Below are 15436 nucleotides of genomic sequence, written 5' to 3'. Positions count from 1 at the left end.
GCCCCTTCGGTTCACTCCTTTTCACAAAAGGCTGAGCCTGTCTTTAAGGTTCAAGCCCTTCCCCGAGTTCCTCAGACAGTCAGTTACTTCCCTCCTTGGGTTAACATTGCATTGCAAACTTTTTTTTTTTTCCCTGTCTCCTCAAATAGGTTAAGAGTTCCTGGGGCAAAGGCGTTGCTGACTCACCCACCAGGCAGTTGCTCAATAAATGTTTGCTGAATGAACTCTGTTTCTCTGAGTTTCTCCTGGATATTTCACAAATATGAAGAAGCAGCAGCACGGTATACTGTTTACAAGAATGAATGTGTGGGTTCTAATCCCATTCGTGATTTGAGCGAGTTACTTAACCTCTTGCTGCCCCAGCTTCCCCATCTGTAAAATGGGACTAATATTGTCCAACTTTAGGTGAGTCACTATGTGGAATGTAGTTAGAACACTGCCTGGAAAATGGAAAGAGATACATGCTACACGAGTGTTTGCTAAATACAGTGGTGGTAATTCTGATACCCCATGGCTGCCTCAGCTTTGCTCAGGGAGAAAGTGTCAGACATGATCAGGACTGACTTGATTTAGATGAGTAGATCCTTTATTGGGAGTGTGAATGTCTGCCTTGCTCCTCCAATCAAAAGGACAGATGCTAAACCCAGAATAAAACTGCATTACACAAGAAAACTCTCAGCGGGCTATGCCATTCCCAGGGTTATTCTATGAGCCAGGGGTTTGGGTCTGGATGGCATATAATAAAAAACCTAGTCAGGAAAATATAATTTGTAGACTATCATGTATGAGGAAGTACACACTGGTTGCAAACTGTTTAATAGACAATGTGTTTGTGTCCAGATAAGAAGTTAGAAAGAAGTTTGACATCTCCCAATTTAACATCAAAAAGTGAGTGAATTCAAAACTCAGAGACAACAGCCAAAGGAAGTCTTGCTTCCTTTTGTTTGCAGGTACACCAGAGATTTTCTAGGCTGAAATTCTGCAAACTGATTTCCACCTAAGTGTACCTGCACGATATGGCCCTGCAGACATCCCAGCTGTATCTCCTGCCAGTGGCCTCCTGCACCAGCCTTCACGTTCCCATTGCCCTGGAAATCCTGGAAAAACCCATACTGAAGGTTACCTCCTCCATGACTTGGCTTCTCAGTGCCCTTGCCTGGGATGCCCTCCCTCTGCTTCCTGTAACACTCACTTGGGTTATCAGTCTTCCTGGGAAGACTTTCCTTGCTCTCTCCAAGCTCCTTTGCTCTGGGCCTCAGAGTGCCCTGAGCATACACCTTTCTCAAAGCACGTAACATGCTGCATTACACTTGTATGCTCACTTTCTGTCTCCCTCACTAAATTGTGAGCCTTCCAAGAAGGGACCGTGCCTAAGTCCCTGTTGCTTCCTCAATGCTCAGTACAGTGCCTGGAACAAAGTAGGTGCTCAGTAAATGCTCCCTGGGGACTCACTGAACAGGCAGGCTGCCCTATGTCTGTAGGGACAAACTCATCCCCAGGTATCTATGGCAGCAATGCTGGGTGTTCCCTGTGCACTGCTGATCGGGGCCATACCCTGGGGATATTGCATTCGGGGCGTAGATGAGAAATTTTCACATCTAACAAAGCTGGAATGATTGCACAATTAGGCATCATGTCCCTCATGAAGGGGAAACAGGATTTCTGAAAAGGGTTAATAACTTGCACATAGTGTAGACTGCGACAAGAATTTAAAGGCATCTTGATGAACTTCAACAATTTTTGTGACTCACTGATGTTAGGTGAAAATGTACATTAAAGCCATATGGCGGGACACCGACAGCCGCATCAGAATGACCACACTGAAAAAGACCGACATTAGAAGTGTTGGAGGGGGTAAGGAGGAGCTAGAATGCTCCTGGACTGCTGGTGGTACTCTCAGTTTACACAGCCATTTTGGAAAGCCGCCTGGCAATTTCTCATGCAGTTAAACACGCACCGAGCTCCAACCTAGCTCCTAGATAGACATCCAGGAGAAATGCATATGCTCACCAATGGACGGCCCCAAACCGGGAATGACCCAAATGTCTATCAACTGGGGAATGAATAAACAAATTGTGGTCTATTCGCACAGTCACCGCTACTCTGCAGTAAAGACAATGCAATACAGACCTGCGCAGCAATGTGTGTGACTCTCACAGATGATACATTGCAAAAGAAGCGTCAAATACGAAAGAGTACGTATCATGCAATTTCATGTTGAAGAAGTTCAAAAACGGGTAAAGAAAATGAATCGGTGGTGATGGAAGTCAGAATAGTGGTAACCCTTGGGGTGAGTGTTAGGTTCTGATAGGGGCCAGATGGGGCAGGACATGAGAGGACTTTCTGGGATGCTGGAAGTGTTTTCTATCTCCTGATTAGTGATTACAGGGGTGTACACCTGTTTAAAAAATCCATCGACTCTTACATACTTTAGCATATGTGTGTCATGCCTCCTGAAGAGTGATAGGTCGATCGATCGACCGATCAATCACCAGAAATCTAAATGAGTGGAATGGAGGAGACACTCCATCATTCACCCAAAATTCAGAGAATGGATTGCATAACCCCTCTGTGGCTCAGGGAAAGCAATCATCACTGAACGTAACCCAAGAAACATCTCAGCTGAACTGGGTTGTGGGACCGAACATTATGGTAAATTCCATTTGTTCCCACAAGTAATAACAAAGACGAGTCCTTCCCAAGAGGTCACACCTGTGGCACAACTCCTGGTGGATGTTTGGGGCTTCGGGGCTGGGTGAATAAAAAGTTCAGCCAAACTCACTATCGTGGAATTTTTGCAACAGGGACCTTTCCCCAGTTATAAACCTTGAATCAACTCATCACCTTGGGGTTACACTGTGTGAAAGTTACTTCATAAAAATAAAGCTATGAAAATTATTTTTTTCAGAATAAAGTCAAAACTCTTTGAAGAGTGTAAGCATACGAAGGCCAGAAACGGGGAAATAAAGTCGTTCTCTAAAGTCTTTTTGCAAAGCTTTTCCAAAATGTGAGATAAGCCAAGGATGATCAGTTTTCAAATCCTTAAAATCTTACTATGTCTGCCATACCTGTCCAACCAAAGGGAAATCGATGCCCCAGGAAGATGTATTTTCTCTTTATTACCAAACGGGGCTTTGGCCCCAAACGCACGCTGTACCTGACCACCCAAGGTGGGGACCTGGGGAATGCTCATTACTCTTTAGCATTTCTCAGCTGGGGTGTGACAGCATTTGGGGTTAGTTGTTGGGATATTTTGGATATTGCATTATGTAAAATATAATATTAAAATAAATCTCACCTGTTGTTTTATTTTTTAATGCTGTTGCCAGAATATTTAAAATTACATATGTGACTTGTATTTGTGGCTCACTCTATATTTTCAGAGGACAATACTGGGTTACAGTATAAGGGCAGGAAAAATAAAATAGAACTCAGAAGTCCATGAGAAATTACAACTACACATAATGTATGAATAATATATTCATATTTCATACTTTCATAAAGCTTATTATCAAGCAAGATGCTAGAGAGGAATTTGGAGAAAAAAATAAACTTTGGTGAAATACTGACATCCAGAGAAACAATGATGTAAGTATAAATTTCACACTGTCTTTTTAATCACTTTGCCAGAAAAATAAACCAGTATTAGAAGCTTGAACACTTTTTATCTCTTCAAATTAAAACCAGTTTCCATAGGTTGAGACAGGATTTTTAAGCCCCTGGGAAAAGTAGGCTAGGTGTCATTTTTGTTGTTGTTGTTGTTGTTAATCTAATCTACATGCATCAAATAACAGAGTTTATTGTATTATTTGCCTTGGGCCAGGTCCAGCTTCCACCTCTGTCTTCTGACCCCTCCTAGAGGTAATTAGCGTGTATAGAGTCTTTCAGCAACTCTTGAAGCTCCTTTCTTTGCCTGGAGTTTCAGGAAGGCAGTTTTCCACTTTGGGTCTTCAGATTTTGGGGGTATCAGAATCTCTCCTCTGCTTTTCGAGCTGAAAGCTAATTCCTTAAGGGTATAGCTGTCCAGGTGCAAAGAAATATTACTGTAATTTTTTTTCTTTTTCTCTTCTACTGTTATTATCAAGTTTTGACTCATCTAGAACCTTCTACCAAAAGACATGTATTTCCTGTGATAGGAGTTTGATCTTCTGTGCTGAACAATATGTCGGTGTAATCTCATGTTCTTACATAGTCCTGCACCTAATCAATTATAGAAAAGACTTAAGCTGTTAGTGCCACCCCATCTTCCTACTGTCCCAGCACATTTTCCAATGCAGGCACTGTCTGTGTGCTGATGAATGGGTTGTTCTCAGGTTGGCAGAGCTATGGAAATCAGAGGTGAAGTTACCCATAAGTGCATTTTTCTCATGAGCACTGCATTCATGCTCACTCATCTACCATTCGTTCCACTTCCTGTTCCCCCTCAGAACATTAAAAGGTAGTTCTGTTGGTGTCCAAGATTTTCATACAATCATGCCATTGATTTTGATGAGCGTTAAGAGGCCCACAGATAAAGTTACCAACTTGTTTTCCTCCACAAGTTGACTTATTTCAACAAACTCAGGCCTCAGGCAACCACAGTTCCTAAGCATATTTTTTTGGATCCTGCATCTCTACCCTTTAAAATGGCAACTGCCTCCCTAGCCAAGACAGGAGGAGACTTAAAGGTTCTGTGTTGTTTTCAGATGTTCTTAGGGTGGTAACAACAGCATCATACAATGCGGCTAGCCATGTGGCACGCAAGGATACTGAGTATAGACAGCCTTCTCCCAGTTTACTGTGCGTAAGAATCCTCTGGGGATCTTGTTAAAGAGTGCAGATTCTGATTTGCTAGATCTAAAGAAAGCTCTGAGGTTCTTTCTTTCTTTCTTTCTTTCTTTCTTTCTTTCAAGATTTATTCACTTGAGAGAGAGTACACAGGAGCATGAGTGGGGGGTGGGGCAGAGGGACTGAGGCAAAGGGAAAGAGAGACTCTCAAGTAGACTCCCAGCTGAGCTTGGAGCCTGACGATGTGGGGCTTGATCCCAGGACCCAGGAGATCATGACCTGAGCAGAAAACAAGAGTCAGATGCTTAACTGCCTGAACTACCCAGGGCCCCTGAGGTTCTGCATTTCTAACAGGCTCCCAGGTGGAGCCAAGGCCTCTGACCCTAAAGCATACTTTGAGTAGAAAGGAGATCATCTCTAGGAAATCTTCCATCTATAGGATTCTATAATTCTGTGTTCCAGAAACCAATAGCTGACATAAGCAGGGGCAGATTCTCCTTAGGACTTGTGCTAGAATACTCCAGAAGTCATACTACCAGTTTTAGAAATTTATCTAGATAGGAGGATTTAGAAATTAAGTCTGGGAGTCTATCACCAAATCATTTTAGAATCTTGCAGTGGATCAAAGTTACTATCTATTAGTTCTTTCAAATGTGGATTCAGCTATTTTGTTCCTAGAATATCTCTACAAATGAGCCCCTTTACACCCCAGCTGGATCTCTGATTATGCTGGATGCAAAACACATCTAAGTTTATTCAGTAACTAGTTACATAAAGCAGCTATCTTGAAGCGTTATGCAAAGAAGAATTTTGCTAAATAAATATTTGCTACTCAATTTATCTATTCTGTAAACACAAATGCTACAGTGTAAGGTTTGCTTAAAGTGGAACATATCTCTCTCATTCCATATCTGATAAGAATGAAAAAAAACAATTTATATTCATAGCAAACACAAAAACTCACAGATGCCTTCCATCACATCAATTGTTTATCAATTCCAAGGAAATATGTATACCACCCTGTCTTCGATGCTGATATTCAGTTCCTTTGTGTAGGTAAATTCTAAAAGAATGATGATGTAAACTAAATGGAAGTGAAAATGAAACTTATATGTGATCTTTTTAATGTATGATTTTGCTGCTTCTCTTGACTCCAGGCAGATGATGTTTCGCCATATGAATTGAGTGCTCTGCACATACCATATGCCAAATACTGTGCCAGGTGCTGGCAGGTGATGGGAGGGCGGTAAGGGGTGAGAAGACAAATAATTCCAGTCTCACCCCAGCCAGGCTCAACTGAGTGGGGGAAGATAGGCACCTGGCTAAGTATTTACAACATAATATGCCTATAATAGCTGAAGCTAACAATTATATGGCTCTTTTATCTGTCAAACACTCACTGTTCTAAGCATTTTGCATATATTAATTCATTTAATCTTCATAGCAATCCTATGAGGTATTATCTCCATTTTATGGCTGCAAAAACAGGCAAAGGCAAGTTAAATGGTTTCCTCAGAGTCACACAGAAATACGTGGCAAACTAGGATTTGAACCTGGAAGATCTATTCTGGAGCCACTTTGCCACTTGAAGTGTGGTCCGTTGACCAGCACCGTGGGCATCACCCAGGAGCTCTGTTAGGCATATGGGATCTCAGACCCTACCCTAGACCTCTTGATTCTGAATCAGCATTTTTTTTTTTTTTTAAAGATTCTATTTATTTATTTGACAGAGAGAGAGATAGCGAGAGCAGGAACACAAGCAGGGGGAGTGGGAGAGGGAGAAGCAGGCTCCCCGCCGAGCAGGGAGCCCGATGTGGGACTCGATCCCAGGACCCTGGGATCATGACCTGAGCCGCAGGCAGACGCTTAACGACTGAGCCACCCAGGCGCCCCTGAATCAGCATTTTAACAAGACTTCTAGGTGAGTGTAGATTATTAAAACTTGAGATGCACTACTCTGAACTGTCATAATATGCAACTTCTGGTAAGAGTCCAACCTCTACGTCAACCTTCCACCTTGGCCTGAAAGACTCATTCTGCAGGATTTCTACAATCCCCCAGCCACCTCAGACACCATTCCCATGGGCACCAGACCTGCCTCAGTTTCACCCCATGTTGATCTGAGTTAAAAGTAGGTTCTTTCTATAGCAGACCAACTAGCACCAAACATTTCAGCTTCTTCACTGAGGATCTAAGGAGTCACAGAGAGGAGTCACTTCACTGAATGTAAAGCCTTCTGTCACCTCTCTCTCCCCAGCCCCCCTTCCCACATTCCTCCCCTTTGTGGAGTAATGGTCCAAACCTCCCCCTGTCTCCAGCAAAACAGTTCTACTTCCATCCAGATCCCTTGGAGATTTATCGTTCTACCTCCAAACACACTAGTCAGGGCATTTTCCCAAATAAACACAGTTCCTTCTCTAGAGGAATTCTGTGGCTAGTTGTTACTGGGTATCATTTGCCCATCTTTTTACAGTTAATTCTGTTATAACCTCTATTTTATTGTGAAATACACATACAGAAAACTGTACACATATTAAATTTTACTTTCAACTTCTCTTTAAAAAAATTTTTTTTTTGAGAGAGAGTGAGAGCATGTGCATACTAGCAGGTGGTGGGGTCTTGGGTGGGGGCAGAGAGAGAGGAAGAGAGAATCTTAGGCAAGTTCCACATCCAGTGGGGATCCCACATCCAGCTTAGTCTCATGACCCTGAGATCATGACCTGAGCCGAAATGAAGAGTTGGACGCTTAACTGACTGAGCTCCCTAGGTTCCCTCAACTTCTATTCTCTTTAAATTTTCATGGAAAAAAACCCTGCTCTCCATTAACACCATATTAAATAAAAGTATGAACCATGAAATTTAGTAAAATGACCATAATTAGTAGCTCACAGATCTAAGATACAAATGAACTAAGGCCACTCTTGGACTAGAAAGCTCAAGGTCTACATATCTTGTTGGTTGCTAACTGGGATACACTGGATTGTCTGTCTCTTAATCCCAATTACCAGGAAATCAGGGAGGTAAATGCTCTTAGAATAAGCATATTCCAATGCTGTGTCTATCTTGCTGAAAAATATATATATATTATTTTTGATTAAAACTGTAAAATATGTATGAGAATATTTTAGATTAAGCGGGAGCATCTAGAGAAGGTGAATAAAATGGATGATTGCAGCAAGCTCCTAGTTAGTCACGGTCTGTCTTTTCAGACTATGGATTAAACTCCTACTTCCTATGTCTGGTGGTCTGTCTTTGATCCTCTACAAGGCAGTAAGAAGCAGCAGTAAAAGAGAAAGAAGCCAAATATATAGTTTAGCAGATAAATTCTGTTATTTATTAATTACTCCCATAAAACGTTCCCTGTGAAAAAAGGTTATACTAATTCCTAAATGGTGGTCTCCAGATAATGTGAGAGGAGCAGCTCCCTCTGCTACATTGATAACTAATGGTTGTCATGATACCTGCCATACCAGATGCTTCTCTCAAAGGAAGAAAACAACACTGAAAGAAGTGACTGGGCCATCCTCGATTCATAATAGCAAAAGAGTAGAGAGCACGCTTCCTGCTGCCTTATGATGATCAGTCTAAGTATAACCATCCCTGCTAGATCTTCCTCATTGATGCATTTTAACTTCAAGCTATGTTAGTGTATCAAATGTTTAAAGTAGAAATAAAACCCTGTTTAGATGTATATCAAACCATAAGACAGCAATTGTCTAGTAATGAAACCACCCGTTGCCTACAACAACAGCAACAATGAAAACACAGAACAAAAACACACAACAACTGCTGAATGATGGAAATAGGTTTTAGGACTAGTGACCACCCTCTTCCTTTCTCCTCTTCTATAAACATCAGATCCTGCTTATTCATTTAGGCCTGATTCAAATTCTGCAGTAAATGCCTTTAAAGGCTTCATAGGTCACTGCAACCACCATTATCTCTTTCTCATAATATCTTGACTATGGAGTCTGCCCCATTCATTTTGCCAAAAACATAAATAATAATGAATAACTAAGATTATTGTTTACCTCCGCCTGCATATGTATCTCGACTCCCTAGTTAATTTTATGTTTCTTTGGGGAATATAATTGGTTGTGTTTTTTGTGCCTCCCACTGGTAATAGCCTGGTGTTTTGCATAGAGAAAAGCTTAATAAATATTTGACAACACTTTGCCCAAAGGGTGCTAGTAACTAGCTGTTCCATCTATTATTAATAAAAAGCACAATCCAAAACCAGAAATTATCATGCGTTGGTATGAGCTCACATTTCAAGAAAAAGCTGTCTAATCAATGTGGTCTTCTTAAATGGTTGCCATTGAGGATATTCATGAAATAAGTAAACACAACACAGAAAACAACAGTTGCAAAAACTTGTGTTTAAACTAGGTAATTTGTCCATTTTGTGAAAGAGATGAACATTTTCTGATAAATTATTTTCTTCATCCAAGTGAAAGCTAAAGAAAGCCCTTCCCCATCTCCTACTTCTAACAAATGTATTTAGGAATTAAGAAATTTGAGTTTCACTTCTAGTTCAACCAAACACTTGCTATAAAACTGTTGGCAAGTCCTAGTGGCAAAAGTTTAAAACGTTCACCAGTAGATAATGGAACATTCTAGGTTCCAGTGAATCTTTCTAGGTTCTAATCAGACATGAATTTAGCATAGGATTTTAAAAAAGTAGACTATAAACTAATGTCAGAGAGATGAAGCAGTTTAAAAAAATGAGGTGAAATTGATAGTTCTGGGGGAAGATACCTAGTTAGAGCCTCATCTCACACTATACACTCTCGTGAATCCCAGATGTTTTAAAGAGTAATTCTTTAAGGAAATTTAAAAAATTCAAGAAAATACAGCTAAATATGTAATTGATCTTTACATGGGGAAAATATTTAAGTGTGAAAATAATGGAAGAGATTGCAAAGGAAAGACTAATAAATTTATATGAATTAAATTTTGAAATTCTACAACAATAGATACAAATATAAAAGGAATTAATACTCATTAAGCAAATATTTAATAAGCATCTGCTATGTGTCAGGCATTTTTCTAGGTGTTTGGGAGATTATGCATATATATATAAACAAAACAGACAAAGGTTTGGATGTCTTTGCTGTTAAGGTGGCTATGTAGTGTATAAAGACTGACAATAAAATAAATAATTCCCATTGTATGGGAAAAGGTGGAAAATGCTATGGGAAAAAAGAAAGTAGAGCCAAGGAGGGGGTGATCAGAAGTGCCAAGGGCTGTGCTTGTTGGGTGCTTGAAGTTTTAAATGTGGTGGTCAGAGTAGACCTCAAGAGTGATACCATTCAAATAAACATACGCAATAGGTACCCTTACTGGCTACCTTGAGGAATGCTTGAGGGTGTTCTAGGCAGAGAGAAAGAGTAATGTGCCAGAGCAGAGACAAGTGAGAAATTGGAAAAACCTATTTGTAATGCATGAGATTGGCAGAGATAAAATCCTTAATTGAGAAAAAAAAGTTCTTAAAAATTAGCTTTAAAAAATCAATGTCCTGTAGAAAATAGACAAATGACATGAACAGATAATCTTTGGATAAAAATCAATAAAAAGTGAAATCTTTCCAACCTTATAAGTAATCAAGTAACCTCAAAGCAACCTCACTATTGGGATATCCAGTTTCTGAAGATTAAATCATGTTGGTGAAGATGTGATGAGATTCTCTTCTACAATGCTAATGGAAGCATGAAATGATACAACCTTTTGTAAAATAATCTGGTTTATATTTATCAACAACCTTTATTCTAGAAATATCTCTTATGGAAATCATCAGATATTAAGACAAAATTTATGCATATTTACTACATCATTGTTTATAATGATATATAAATGATTAATACCTAGATACCAAACTGAAGTTTCCAGCCTAGGATGTATCTGTGAGAATTTGATGCCTCATATGAATGTTTCATAAACACCTCCAACTTCACATGTCCCAATCAAAGTCATCTTCTCCAGCCCCGACTCCAGCCCCCAAATCTCCTCCTTGTCTTGTCTTTCTCAGTTCAGTGAATGGTTCCAATGGACTTCCATTGCATAAGACACAAACCCAAGACCCATCCTTGATGACTTCTCCCTTGCTTCCTGAATTCTATCACTCCCATGTTTTGTCAATTCTGCTTTTGTAATATTTCTTGAACCCATCCCATCCTCTTCATTCCCAGCAGAACTGCCTTAGTTCAGCTCTCATCATTTTCCACCTGGGCTAATTAATAGCTTCTTACGTGGCCCATAGTGGCCAAGTTCACTTCCATGCCATCTGTCACACCCTTGCCATAGGACTCTTTCTGAATATTAAACTAGATCAAATCACTACCTTGTTTAATTTTTTAAAAATGGTTCTCTACTGCTGTCAGATTAAAATCCAAATACCTTAAACAGACTTCTGTGACCTACCACCTGATCATCAGCTCTCTTGCTCCATCAGCCTGAATTCTTCACTCCATCTGTAATAATCATCTTACAAATTACATATCATGCCCCTTTGTCTTTTCCTATCCTTTCTTCTGCCTGGCCCCCTACTCTTATTTTTCCTCAGACAACTTCTCTTCACTTTTCCAGACTCAACTGACATGACGTGAAATCTCTGCTTTTTGTTTTGATCAGTCTAAGTTAATATATCTCAAAGTTAAGTGTGCATCAGAATCCTCTGGAGGGCTTGTTAAAGTTTCCTGGGTTCCACCTCCAGAGTTTCCAATTTAGTAGGTCTGGGGTAGAGCCTGAGAATCTGCATTTTAACAAGTTCCCAGATGATGTAGATGCTGTGGTGCAGGGGCCCCACTTTGAGAACCACTTGTCTAGAGAATTCTTCATCAAGGCAAGTAGAGTTTGAGTGACTGCTCATTTTTTCATTCATTAAACAAGTGTTTGCTATGTGAGTATGTGTCTATTCTGCATTTGGACTAGGCAGGGTATTCTGCATAGAGGTATAACGATGGTCTCTCTCCAGTAGGAAGAAGGCAGGACTGACTCATACAATTGTGCAGGTTGGGCATTGTGTAAATGGTGCTCACTGGATTATTACAGCTCAGCCAGAGGTAACAGTTCTGGAAGTCAGAGAAACAAACCAGTGGTTTACACAACAGTGTAACACATACCATGATACAAATATGCACAATGTTCTTTGAGACATGAGCAGAGCCTTCAAACCCAGATATGAATTGGGAACAAGAAGAAGACAAGGTTTCCTAGAGACTGTGATACCACTGTTGGGTCTGGAAGGGTGAAGAGGAGTGATTTGGGAAAAGAGTAGAGGGGGGCAGGGAGAAGTCGCATATGCAAAGACACAGAAGGATGATATGTGATTGTATGTAGATTGTTAGGATGGAGTAAAGAATATGGAGGGCTCCAATCACTTTGTCTATGTGAAGGGCATTTGCTCAAATATTTTTTAAATTATGAAATACTGCACACATCAAAAGGTATATAAAACAATATTATAGACACCCATTCAGATTTGCTCTATTTGCTTTATCTCTCTCTTTATAAGAAATGAAACATAACAAAACACTAATGACCTATCTCCCTCTCTTTCCTCTCCCTCCCTTGTCTTGCCAAGGTAGCCATGAATTTACAGTTGGTGTGAATTGTTCCCATGTGTATTTTTATATTTTTACTATGTAAATGTATAGGCATTTACTTTTGATTTTTATTAAAAAATTTTTTAAAAGATTATGTATGTATTTAAGTAATCTTTAAACCCACTGTGGGGTTTGAACTCATGACCCTGAGATCAAGAGTGGCATGCTTCACTGACTGAGCTGGCCAGGCACCCTGGCATTTACTTTCTAATGAGAGACATTTTCTAGGATGTGACAGCAGAAATTACAACTTTTGCCTCAGCAGGATCCCTGAGAAGACAGCTAGAGTAGCAGGCAGCCCGATCCCGACCAAACCTGCCCCTCTGCAACATGTGGTGGGTAAAACAGGGTGCACCTTATTAGCTTTACAAAGTGCGATCAAAGGGGGTTAAAATCAGAAAATCAAGTTACACTTATTCAATGGTAGATGATTCTAAAAGCTAAAATGAAAAAATTATTTTTGTTTTGCAGCCAAAGATGTCTAACACACAGGATCAAGAGAGTTGTACTGAGAAACTTGGTCATTTTTGCTCAGCCCTGTTGATTACACACACGAGAGATGTGTGCATTTGTGAGTATATCACGCACCATGCATGCAATGGAGTTCCCAAACAGCTATGCCAGGAGGCTCTGGTTCCAACCTACCAGCACCACAGATGTGCTTTGATTCTGTCATCTACAAAATGGCAAGACATTACCCGCTATGCTCTGGTTTAACAAAAGGGATGTGATGACGACCTGGAGGTTAAGTTCTTCCTCATTTGGGAGCTCATAATGAAAAGTCTATGAAAATATAGTTACCAAAGTTAGATTCTATTCCTCATAAAATTAAGGAAAGAAGGAAGTGGGGGTGGGAGATGGGGGGGAGGGAGGCGAGAAGGAAGAAAGAAGAGTTGAAAGAAAAACTGGTTTCCATCCCCATTCTGACTTTCCTACTTACTCTAGCTTGGCTTCTTATGATAACTTCTTAGTTATCTTTACAGCTCCCTTTCCTCTCATTCCTTTTAAAACCTATTATTTAGTCTCTTTTTATTTTTCCTTTTTCTTTTTTTAGGGATGCCAAAATTTGAAGATCACTGCTATTGGTGTTATGGAGCCCTAGAAAAGTTTTATGTTTGTGTTGTATGTGTGCATACATGTATTTATGTATGTATGCATGCATGTATTATGTATGCATTGCCAAGAGGATGCATCATAAATTCCCAGCCAATATTCTGTATAGACAAATACCATGTAACTTTTTTGTTTACCCAGATCCTGTTTCCTAGAAGTTTAGCTAAATGTCTTTCCTGACTTGCCATTCCTTTATATGCATATGAATATACATAACATAAATAATGTATTTATATACATATACACAGCCCACACACACGTGTGTGTGTGTGTGTGTGTGTGTGTGTGTGTTTGCTGAAACACCATTTTGAACTACACAATTAATGAATATATTCTCTTTGGTCAATTCATTCTTCATAAATTCTATCACATCCATCTCTTCTCTCCTGTCCCTAATACAACCTCACTAATAAGAAGCTTATCACCACAAACTGAAGTACTTGAAGCCATTTTTTTTGGGGGGGGGAGGGCAGAGGGAGTGGGAGAGAGAGACTCTTAAACAGGCTCCACTCTGGGCTGATGTGGGGCTTGACCTCATGACCCTGAGATCATGACCTGAGCCCAAATCAAGAGTCAGACGCTCAACAAACTGAGCCACCCAGACACCCCTCAAAGCTACTTTTTATTGCTCCCCCTTTTATTCATCATTCAGTTGGCTACAAGATCATTTCCTCTAAAGAACCACCCTGATCATTCCTCTCCAGAAGTAAAAAGCTTCTCATACTTGCCTAACTGTGACTAGGTCTGCCAGGTGCCTCCATGATATTCTTTTATAACCAAATTTCATTTTACTTCTGGATAGCAAAGTACCCAACTACATTTTCCAGATTCTTTTACAACTAGGAATTGGTAGAATGCAGGTAAAAGTTGTGGGGTGGGAATTCTGGTAATGCCTCCTAAAGAGGAAAAACATAGCTGTCGATGGGTGCCTTTCACTTTCCTCTTCCCATCTTTCCTGCTGCCTGAAATTTGTACGTGAGGGCTAGAGCTCCAGCAACCATCTTGAACCAAGAGGTAACCTTAAGGATAAAGTCGTGTGTAAAGAATAGAAATACAGAAAGATAGAAGGTGCCTGAGTCCCTGATGATTGTAGAACTACCCCCTGTTGCTGTGGAGAGAAAAATACTTTTGAGCGTTTGTCACTATTATTTATGGTTTTCTGTTATGGGCAGGTCCCAAATAGTAGCTTATTCTCTCCACTAATGGAGCTATTTCTCCAATCCAGTCAATGTAATATTTTGATTAGTTTTGAGCCATTGCTTCTCTTCTTAAGACAGGGCTTACAGATAGAAAGACCTAAGTTCAAGTCCAGCCCTGCCACTGTGACAATTATGTTCTTTAGGCATTGCTTCTGTTCATTTTGCCCTCAATTTTCTTGTCTGGGAACCAATAATAATAAGAATTATTATTATAAACAGCAACAATAATAAACAATAAACAAATATATATAATATTATTATTAATATGCACATTAAAGTGTTTGTTACTTTTCTTTCATTCTGTTTTTCAGTTATTATCCCAATGGCACCAATAGGAAAAATAGTTGAGGAAGGAAAGGGGGATAAAACTCAAATCAGGATATTGTCCCCGTTGTTAACAGTCCTTATAAGCAGCTGAATAGATGAAAGTTTCAGATTGCTGATTTTTAGTAGTCAATGGGAGAAACTATCAATAGATTGGACTTCAATTATTGACATTTTACCCTCATTCTCATGAATAACTAGAATCTGACTACACACATGTTGCATTGTCTTAAGACCACTTGAATGCATACATACATGCATTCATACATTTTAAGAATGTAGGCTCCAAGAGAATTCACTTTCCCCAAATCACTGGGATGGAGGAGACACACAATTTCTGTCTTCCATTTTCCATTTAGAAAAGTTGACTCTTAATGATGTGAAGAAACGGTTCCTTTAAAATGGGCATAAGATTGCAAAAAAAAAGCA

At 39.8% G+C, this 15436-nt stretch overlaps 1 protein-coding gene across 23 annotated transcripts in view; it reads right to left on the bottom strand.

Moving 5' to 3' along the window:
• THRB (thyroid hormone receptor beta) overlaps positions 1–15436 on the bottom strand; it is a 378575-nt gene that overhangs the window by 183537 nt on the left and 179602 nt on the right. For 3 of the 23 annotated variants that reach the window (XM_081825723.1, XM_081825739.1, XM_081825716.1), the window contains exon 3: positions 10391–10465. The exons of the other annotated variants lie outside the window; for them this stretch is intronic. The gene's annotated coding sequence lies outside the window, so the exon portion shown is untranslated. The remainder of the gene's footprint in view (positions 1–10390; positions 10466–15436) is intronic. 23 annotated transcript variants of the gene reach the window in all.

Source organism: Leptonychotes weddellii, chromosome 1, assembly GCF_054177405.1.
Source record: "Leptonychotes weddellii isolate Sample4059 chromosome 1, ASM5417740v2, whole genome shotgun sequence".
NCBI lineage: Eukaryota > Metazoa > Chordata > Mammalia > Carnivora > Phocidae > Leptonychotes > Leptonychotes weddellii.
Note: the sequence above shows the minus strand (reverse complement) of the source record. Positions and strands in the feature narration are given on the sequence as shown.